Here is a 10384-nt window from a genome sequence, read left to right as displayed (position 1 = left end):
GGAGAGGGAGGCGGGGAGTGCGCTGCTGGCGGCCGGCGGCGGCAGGAGGGGGCGGCCGGTGGCGGCGGCGGTGACGGGGGGAGCGGGGGTAACCCTAGTCGCGGGAGCGGGGGAGCGGGTCCTCAGTTAGGTTAGGTGAAACTTCTCGACGGAGTTGGAAGAGGTGTGGTTAGCGACTTCCAAGGCGATTGCACCGGTGTCAGGTGCGATGTTCATTTCAATAGCTTTACGAGCTGCCGGAGTTCTGCAGGTGGCACAGGCGCCGGTTGTGTGTGTCTTGAACAGCGGGAGTAGTTACGTACTTGAAGTCCTCGTTGTATTTAGTCGATTTTGGTCATTCCCATACGCTCTGTACAAATACATGTGGTACAAGTTTGGATATATATGAGAATAAAAACTGAGAGTACATATGTTTTGCTCTATTTAACTATTGAGAGAAGTCCACATTACCTGAACTATTCGGTCTTCCTAAAATTCATCCCCGAACACTAAAACCATCAGAGGTTCAATTGTGAACTATCAAAACAGGCTAGGATTGAACGCTTCCCTACCATGTACATGGTTTTTGCTAAGTAGGCTGGGTTTGACCCGTTGACCATAAAGTCTGCTAACAGGCCACGCCAGCCTTTTGTTTTTCTGGACATATTTTGTCCAAAATATGAATGTTTCCATACATATTTTCAAAAAGATATATAAAATGATGACTAGTACACCGATTGTTCTGGAAAATTTGCAGATGTTTTTACCGAACAGATTTAGAAGACTTCAAATTACAATTTCACTCCTTCTTTGGCCAAATTCTTACCCAGAAATGAATATCGCCATTTTTTATTTAAATAATAATAATATACTGATCATTCTAGGATATTTTTAGTTATTTTTCCCAAATGGAATTAAAAATACTCTGAAATTACATTCTCAACCCTTTATTGGTAAAATTTTGTTAAAAAATTAAAAGTATCCGGAAATATTTTAAAATTTTCTTTGAAATCAAGACCAATATACTGATCATTCTGGGTAAGTTTCAAATATTTGTGATGAACATATTTAAAATACCCTAAAATTACAGCATCATTCCCTTTTTTGGCCAAATTCTGTCAAAAATGGAAGTATGCAGAAAATTTTAAAAACATTCTGCAAATTGATGTAAAATGTAATAATAATTAAGTATAAGTTTAAATACCATAAAATTACAATTTCAGACCCTGTTTGGTCAAATTTTGTCCAATAAAATGAAAGTAACAAGAAAATATTGAAACAATTATGTTAAAACAAGAAAAATATACTGATAATTATGGAAAGTTTTAGGTGTTTTGGCCAAATATATTGAAACATACACTGAAATTTCATTTTCTGCCCTATTTTAGTCGATGTGCTGACTGGATGCTCAAAAGGGTCAAACCCAACCTGTGCTAACCAAAACCAGTATTAGGGGAAGGGATAGTGGAATCCTGGGCCGGTTTCCAGAGTTAGGTTGATTCTTAATTAGACGGTTTTGGAGTTCGGGGCTAGATTTTAGAAAAATTGAATATTTCATGATTGTAAAGTGGACTTCTCTGTATATAATTTAGTCAATCTGAAAGCATATGGTGGCTCGTTTGAGTCTTGTTTAATAATATAATAGATTCCCACTTCATTCACAACGACACGGGTAAGATGATTCCTTCCTACTGTATATTGGACCTAAATATTGAAATATGTTGTCGACCCTTCTCCGGTTGTTCGAACTTTTGGTTATGTTTTGTTTGAGGGGTAACTTTCGGTTAAGTTGGCTTGCGCATACAATATGATACGAGAACGTAGAGAACTCAAGTTGAAGACTCCGCCAACACAGTATTATTTTTATGAAGCAACAATGTTTGTTATGGATGGACGTTGAAGTATATTAGGACTAGGTAGACCCATCACATCATACTTATAAACTGCACTGATTAACGCTTACAAAAATAAGCAGATTACCCATATACCGCACGCGTGTTGGCTTGTCACGTTATCGTTGAGCTACTTCTTCCTCGGAGAAGGCCGGGAAAATAGTAATGACGCTGATACATTAAGGGATTCATGCATATATACCCCAGTTTTACACTTTTTAATAAATGGTGGATTTTATTATCTCAAAATGAAGCATCAAGAGGATAAAAAGCCCAGTTTTACATACTTCAAATTAAGTTGAAACTTGAAATCAGATAACTCGATTCACCGTGAACAACAATCTCGTCACTAGCCAGCCTTGGATGCACATATATTTCAGGTAGACGTGTCAAGGTCCGACCACTTGATGTCCGCCTGGCCGAGACTGGGGTCTAGACGGAAGTTACGCCAGATCTGGATGGATGTGCCCACCTCGTTGTCGCAGCCGGCGCACTCGTCGACGATCATGGCGTTTATGTAAAGATTGCCAGAGTTGGCAATGCGGATGGCCTTGGCGCACGGGCCCCGCCGGCATACCACTCTGAAGACAGCGACACCACGTTCTCCTCATCGCTGTGGTCGTCGCTGGCCCCGCCCCCCCTCTCCTTGCTGGAAGCCATTCACCGTCATCACCGCAGGGACGTTCTGTCAAAGCTCAAACTTGTGGTCCCTGCGGCGTGGCGCGCGGAGACGGCGCACGGCACCTGCAGAAAACCAGAACGATGCCGAAAATCACTGCGAGCTTGGTAGTGTTTGCCATCGTAAATATTGACTTCCTACTTGCGGCGCTTATGAGCTATTTGTGTTTCTTAATGCTGCTGGGTGAAGGAGTTTATATAGGCTCGTGCTACAGCGATGCAGACAAAGTCGAGGGACGTAGTTACACATGTGCATGCCGCCCTCCGTCGTCCTCGTGCGTGTGGCTCGTCTAATAAGCACACACAAAGCAACGCTTCTCTTCCCTAAAGTGCCCGACCGAAACGGTACTCCTGCGTCCGCATGGGTTTGTATTGCCGAGGTCGACGGTCCTGCTTGGTTGCCTCGCCGACGACCTCCCGTCCCAACCACGTTCGCCGCCGCCGACGACATCCCTAAAAAAAGCTGCCTTTTTCCCTTCTTCTTCTTCTTCTTCTTCTTCCCAAATTCTTATTCTGGCAACGGCCATGCATGCCGCTAGTCTCCAGGAAAATCCCAACTTGCACGCTCGTGGCCGGGGACAGGAGTGCGAGCAGGCTCTCCTCTCCTGGCGTTTCCCTTCCCGCTCTCCTCCTCCTCCTAGACCTCGGCGCCGTCAAAGACGAGCCAAGGAACCGTCCGTCGCCCGGCCGGCGTGGTTGCCGTCTTCCTCGCCTCCCGTGGGCGTCAAAAATAAAGATGAGCTTTTGGCACACAACAAGAGAAGAGAGACCATGTGCGCGCGGCGTCGACCACTCCGGTCCGGCGACGGGAGCTCCGTTCAGCACGTACGCACGCTCGCCCAAACCGGCCGCTTCGCCGTACGTCCTTGCATTGCCACGGGCGGTTCCGATGAAATCCATCTACGTACGCCCGCGGATTCTTCCCTCACCAGACCAGACCAGACCATCAAACACAAAAACAAAACCAAGTCTCTCTCATACACCACGCCCACGGAAAAAAAGATGAAAACTCGATCCCCATCGCTCTCTCGTCCTCGATCTTCTCAAACGAGAACGTGAACGACCAAATGTATACGAAATGTAAATCTAGCTCTCTATAACATGAAGATGATCTCTATAACTGTAGAATTCAGTCGAAAGCCAGCCAAATCACAATACTAAAACATTCAGCGTTAGGCAAAAAAAAATTGAAAGAAAACTATACTGTAAGTCAAATACAATGCAACAGTAGCAGTAGTTCTCTATGACCCTGGAGATCTCTGTAACTGTAACAAAGACATTAGCAGCACATCAAAAAATCAACTACATCCAACAAATCTACTAAATAAATAGTCAATAAAGAAATTCAACCACTGAAAATTTGCAAACAACTCGTCCAATTGCTACAGTCAGTGATGAGATACAAGACATATGCAACCACCCGGAGCACCAAACACTCACTAGTCGCTCGTCGTCGTTTCCGGCGAAGACGACGCCGTCCATCTAGCTAGTAGGAGGAGTCGGGGATTGTGATTCTAACCGGAGGCCACATGGTTGCTAGGCAGGTCGATGCCATGCGGAGGATCACAACCCGTCACGCCTTCTCACGCGCTATTATTTTATATTAAATCAGATCGTAGTGTTGCGAGGCTTGTCACAGCTAGCTAGAGTAATTCTCAACACTTGTATATCCAAGAATTATTTTTTCATGGAAGCCTTGCATGTTTCACAAGTGAGACGATACAAATTTCAACACCAAGCAATAGTCATGTTTTCAACAAGATGTGTGACTCAAATATATATTATCGAAGATGAAATGATATATGCATTTCCTATGATTTGAATGGAAATTCTGGAAGCTAACAAATCAAATGCGACAATGAATCATTATTTCCACCTTAATCGAAGAGCCCATTTGACAATCTCTCTAAATATATCTCCCCGCGGAGAGAGAGAGAGAGAGAGAGAGAGAGAGAGAGAGAGAGAGAGAGAGAGAGAGAGAGAGAGAGAGAGAGTTTTCATCTTTTTCCTGTGTGTCTCGTTCTCGTTTGAGGAGAGATGACAAAAGGCACAGGCAACTAACCAATCACAAACAAGGCCACGAATCCACTTGTACTACATCCAATGCTCCAAATTCTGGCATCGTTACGGGGGAATCCTCCTCTACCAAATCAGGTGCTTTCGCACAAACTCTTCATTTCCTTGTTTTATTTCTTTCCTAGTTGCTTTTTCTTTTTTCTTTGCTTGCGTCTTTTCTTAACAAAAAATTTCAAAACACCCAAAATATCTTGTGTTGCTCTTCTTGCTTGTGTTGCTATCATGGCCAATTTCTCACTTGTCGTCCCTAAGCCTGAGTTAGAACTGCTTAATGTTAAACAAAGCAGTCGGGAAAGTTTGAATGATGCTTGGTATAGAATGTGCGATGCTCCAAATAGATCTACCCATAAGAAATCTACCACTATTCTTTTAAAAAAAAAGTCTATGTTGGTCTTACTGCTTGGTATAGGTTTATTATGATACTTTCAGTGGTGAAATTTCTTTAGTCATACTTTGGATGCTTTTAATACTATGGAAAATTTAGTGGGATCTCCACAAATTAAAGTTAATGAAACTGAGATAACTTTCGAACATCTTATGTAGAGATCATATGTTACTGAAATAAAATGCCCACCAATCAACAATTGGAAGAGTGGGATAAAAATATGCATGATCAAATTACTATTTTAGGTTGTACGGTGGAGAATGAGTGTTGTGACAAGTTGCAGATCAACATCACGCTTCCCTCAGTCTCAGACACCTTCACGGAGTGGTGGCTCAAAGGACAAATTTCTCCACGAGGTTTCAACGGGGCTTTGACTCCTTTGTGATCGGTACTGCATGGTAGTTGTGCAAGCAAAGGAATGCGAGGGTCTTTAACAGAACGCAACAACAAAAAAGGGCCCAAGAACTAGTATGCCTAGTCTTAGCTGAGATCAAAGAGTGGAGACAGAGGCAGGTTTTGGTGTTGGTGGGTTAGATCCCTTTGTGAGAGAGTGACCCTTTGTCTTTTGTTCGGTGTGGGTATGCCTACGTACATGTTCGCATCCACACTAGTTTCTTGTAATTAACTTTATGTCTTCTATACGGTACGCTACTGGCATACTCTCAAAAAAAAAACTCTCGCAAAGTGAAGAAAATATTCTAATACTAGATAAGGGCATCTCCAACGCCCTACTCTCAAACCACCCGCAACCGTCTAGACTGTGCGGTCCGGACGTGTTTTTACCGTACAATGCGGTCCTTATTGGTCCGCCGACTGGTCCGGACCTAAATTTTTCGCAAACCAGAAACAAAGTGGAGGACTTTGCGGGTGTATTGACCGCTGCGATGCAAGCGTCCAATAAACCTGGACCACTAAAAACCATGTCCCTTGCCCACGCGCTTTCCGCTGGAAGCCAGTTGTCTGGCTCCAGAGCGTCAGCGCCGCATTCATAGCCCAGAGTGGGCGTGACTTTTGACTAGAGTTGACCTTGAAGTGGCGCGCCGGCTGAGAGCGCTGCCCGCTGCACACGCCTTCTCTCCGCATTGAAATTGCTTCCATTTGCCCGCCCACCTGTTTTGCCTACTAGGAAAAGGCCTGCTAGTGGCGCACCTGTTTTGCCTACTAATGGCGCACTATAGGTGCGCCACTAGCACCACGCCATTAGATTTTATTACTAATGGCGCACCACAGGTGCGCCATTGTGCGCCATTAGTATACCATACGGTGCGCCATTAGAATGCCTCCCAGGGGGCCATATTTAACCATGTGCTCTGGCTTACTAATGGCGCACTTGTTGATGATGCGCCACTAGTGTGCATTTTGCAGTGCGCCACTAAAGTGCTGGGTGGTGCGCCACTAGTATGAATATTAGGGATTTTCTTTTCTTTTCTGATATTTGCACAGGTTACAAAACATATTACTGCACAGAATATAGACAGCACAACATATAAACAGCAGAGTTATCGAATACAATAGAAGATTAGTCTCCGAATACAATTCATCATGTTAGTCTCCGAATTCAAAAGACCGAACAAAGTTAGAACATTACAAGTCTCGAAACCGCGAGTAGCGAGTTTGTCTTCACATTACAAGTCGATATCGATCAACTAAACTACCATCACATAGAAGAGAGCTGCGGTCATCACGATTAGCATCATCGCGATGAAACTGGTCTTCATCCGGTTCCTCCTGCGCTCCCTCCTCTCTCCCGCTAGATAGCGCGCGTATCTAGCTTCTGCCTCCGCCCTAGTTGTGTACCCTTTGTAACTGTTACCGCTGAAACGGTGAACCTGTCTCCGACACTCCTCCCAATCGTCGTAGACTCCGGGAACCTTACCCTTGTACACGACATACGATGGCATCTCTATGCACTAGCCAAACAAAACGTTAGTAGCAATTCACAGACAATACATAAGCAATATATAAGTATGCAACAAAAGGATCAGAAGAGAAAAGCAACACATTAATAGCACGATTCATGGTCCTACTAATAAATAGCATCGATTACATATAAGTTGAACGACTGTCCAAACCAAAGAGAGATACAAGTTCATTAAAGTTTAATATTACAACATGAGCCAATCGACATTTCAGAACTACATAGCATCACTACTTTCGACTTGACTCAGGGACCGGAGCGTGGATGAAGCCGCCGTCTTTCGTGATGGTCATGAAATCGCGGGCGTTGTCAGCCTGCATTTGTAGCGTTGTTTCTATCTCACTGTTGGGCGGTTGATGTCTGAGATAGAACTGCCCCGAGGTACGAAGGACATCTTGATGGATGATTTCCGCAAACTCCGACTGGATACGAAAGAATTCTTGTCTGATGTCCGCGTCCTGGATTGCCGACAAGCGTGCGGCCCAATCTTTGAGATTATTTGGTAGCAGAAGGTGATTATGGTCCTGTACGATCGCCCGCATGTGATGGAGGGCGTAGTAGGCATCCTTCTGACCGCCAGGCGGCTGCTTGACGCAGGGGAACATCGTATTGTGGCTGAAGATGTGCTTGCCGTACCTACGAACTGGCCTGCTGAAGGTGCCTCCAGATCTGGCGTAGCCGGGGAGAACATCATCAAGAACTTTCTTTATATTTGTGTAGTCTTTCTTCGACTGACGGTCCGGGTCGAAATACGTGGCCATGGAATATTTCGGGCTTAAGAGGATGAGTGTGCAATGTGTGTCATTGCACAAAACATGGAATGTTAGAAAAAAATGAACGATCGAAATCTAAGAAATCATATGTTACGGGGCGGTGAGGGGATGACTTACTCGGGAAAGTAAGGCACGAGGAAGTTATCCTTATCTGGGTTTGCCAGAATGACGCCTTCGAGGTATGAACTCGCGACTTGCCGGTCCCCAGCGCTGCCCAAGATATTGGCACACATGTAGAAGGGGTCGACTATCACGATGTCCAGGGTCTTATCTCTAATGATCCGCATCTCCATACTTAGCGAAAATAGCCGAACGAAGGTGTAGTGCAGCGGATGAAGGTTAAACGTAGCGAAGATGTCATCAAACCGCAGGACGATCGTACCCCGATGGCGCTATCCACAAAGCCCTTGCCCTCTGGCACCTTGGCCACGAAAACCGGGTACGCCACATCATTCTCGGAGAGACGTCGCTTCTCCAAACAAAGAACACTGTCATGCAGACTCCGCATAGCACCGGTTGCAGCATTGAGCAGATTAGTCGGTAGCATCGGCCTACCCACCACATGCACCCTCCTCGAGATATCCTTAGGTGAAGGTTGCCCGTCCTGAGCACGGATCGTACTCGGTGCCGGCTGGCTCGCACCGCCCTTGTTATTCTTTCGTTTCTGTCCCTTCTTCCTCATCTCCTGTAATGGGATCGAGTTCTGCTCAGAGACCGCCTTCTTGAGTGTGTTGTGGCTGATAATATTCCGCACCTCGGCTATCTGAGGCTCGGTGAAGGCGGCAGCTGGAGGCGTCTCCTGAGAACTGAACGCCAGACGACGCCTGTTGCAATTGGGTTTCTCCGCGGTACCAGCTAGATCGCGGTCGTCTTTTTCAGGGTTGGGTTCTTGAGAAGGAGGCCCGAAGATTTCGTCACCGTACCCATGTTCGGCAAAGTACTTATCGACGTTGGTAAATGTACCGTCGTCGTCGTCCGGATCCTGTGCCATATGCATGTCCGGATCCTGTGCCATAGGGATGTCCGGCATGTCCGGTACCGTTGCGGCGGTCTTGCCATGGCTTGGCACCGGCACGACTGGCGGTGTTGTCTGTGGGGTGGTGTCCCCCGCCCCCAAACGAATCTGGCTCTTTGGCCAAAGCAGGGGCCAGCTTACGCAGGCGCTGAGGGTCATCACATCATCTTCGTCGGCCCCAGCGCGTCGAATCGGAGGTAACAACTCATCGCAGCCTGGCAGCATCCGAACCAGTTCAACCCTATACACGGTGGGTGGCATCGGATTACCGTGGAACACGGGATTGCCCGGTTGAACGATTCTTCCCTTGGCGACATCGATCAACTCGCCGCCCACGAAGTCCAGGAGAGTGCATGGAACGTCGGCGGCGCCCTGCGAAAACATGTAGGGCGTCAGGGATGCCCAGTCAAAGGCAAGGAGATGAAGTCATCGGCCGAGAGGCTTAGTTACCGTGATGGCGTCGAGCTCGGCTAATGTCGAGGCACCGCCAATGGCGGGCGTGCAACTGATGGAGGGGCCGCTTGCTGCCGAGGTGCCGGCCGGCGTACACCCGGGTGCATTAAGCTCCAATGCCCGTGCCGGCGCTGGAGACACCAATACCGCCTCCGCCGGAGACACCAATGGCACCGCCTGCGCGTTGTGCGAGTTGCTGGCCGTGAAGCTGGGAACCGGGGGCGGCCCCTGTTGGCCGCCCGCAATCCACGCCTGCAGCCCCTGAATCAAGCTAGGCACAATGGCGGTGAGCATCGTTCCCAGTTGTTGTTGCACTTGCTCTTGGACAATCTCCGGAATCCGCGCCACTTGTGCCTTGAGTTCTTGAACCTCGCGCGACTGGCTTTCTGAGCTGGTCTTTTTCTCCTTTCGCCCACCAGCGTTATAGTATGACGACCATTTTGTGGACAAGCCTTTGCCGGCCACACGGCCAGCTGACGACGGCTTACTGAGCTTATCCTTGTTTTTCATCATGTTCAATGCCCTATTTAGAGTGCTGTCCCAAGCTGGGGAGCTCTGAGACGACCCCGCGCTACTGCTTTCAGTCTCCTGCGGAAGGAATGTGAACCATTTAGAAATTTGGCTTCATTAATTAGAATGCAACCATATGGAGCTAATTACGCGGGGGTGTATTCCTTACCAGAACATGCTCAAGCGCCTTGGTCTTCGGATCCGTGGTAAGCTCCTTTGTTACCGGGTCCTCCTTGTACCGGGCCCTGACATAGTTCCTGGTCTGCTTTTCACGGTATTTCTCGAAGCGGGGCGGTAGGCCTTGCTCGGCACGCTCCGCGTCCTCCTTGTCCCATATAGGTTCCGCCACTCTGTAACCGCCGGGACCGAGTTTGTGGACCCCTAAGTTCAAGTCCCGCATCTCTTTCCCCCACTGACTTGATTCCTCGGATGCGCCGCTCTCGCACTTGATCTTGAACTCCTTGTAGTCATCTTCGCTGATCGAAGGATTTTTCGCCTTGATCTTCTCATAACTATCACCTTTGTTAATCATTCTCTTCACCGTGCTTCTCCAAGTAGACAGGGCCGTGCTCATCTTCGTGAGGGCGGCACTGTTCACTTTATTCCCTGAGAGGCGTGTGTTTGCAAAGTCAGCGGGGAACTTGTATCGTTCGTGGAGCTTCGTGAAGAGGAGGTTGCGCAAATTCCCTCGGTCCTTATGCCTTA

Source organism: Triticum aestivum, chromosome 5D, assembly GCF_018294505.1.
Source record: "Triticum aestivum cultivar Chinese Spring chromosome 5D, IWGSC CS RefSeq v2.1, whole genome shotgun sequence".
Classification (NCBI taxonomy): Eukaryota; Viridiplantae; Streptophyta; class Magnoliopsida; order Poales; family Poaceae; genus Triticum; species Triticum aestivum.
Note: the sequence above shows the minus strand (reverse complement) of the source record.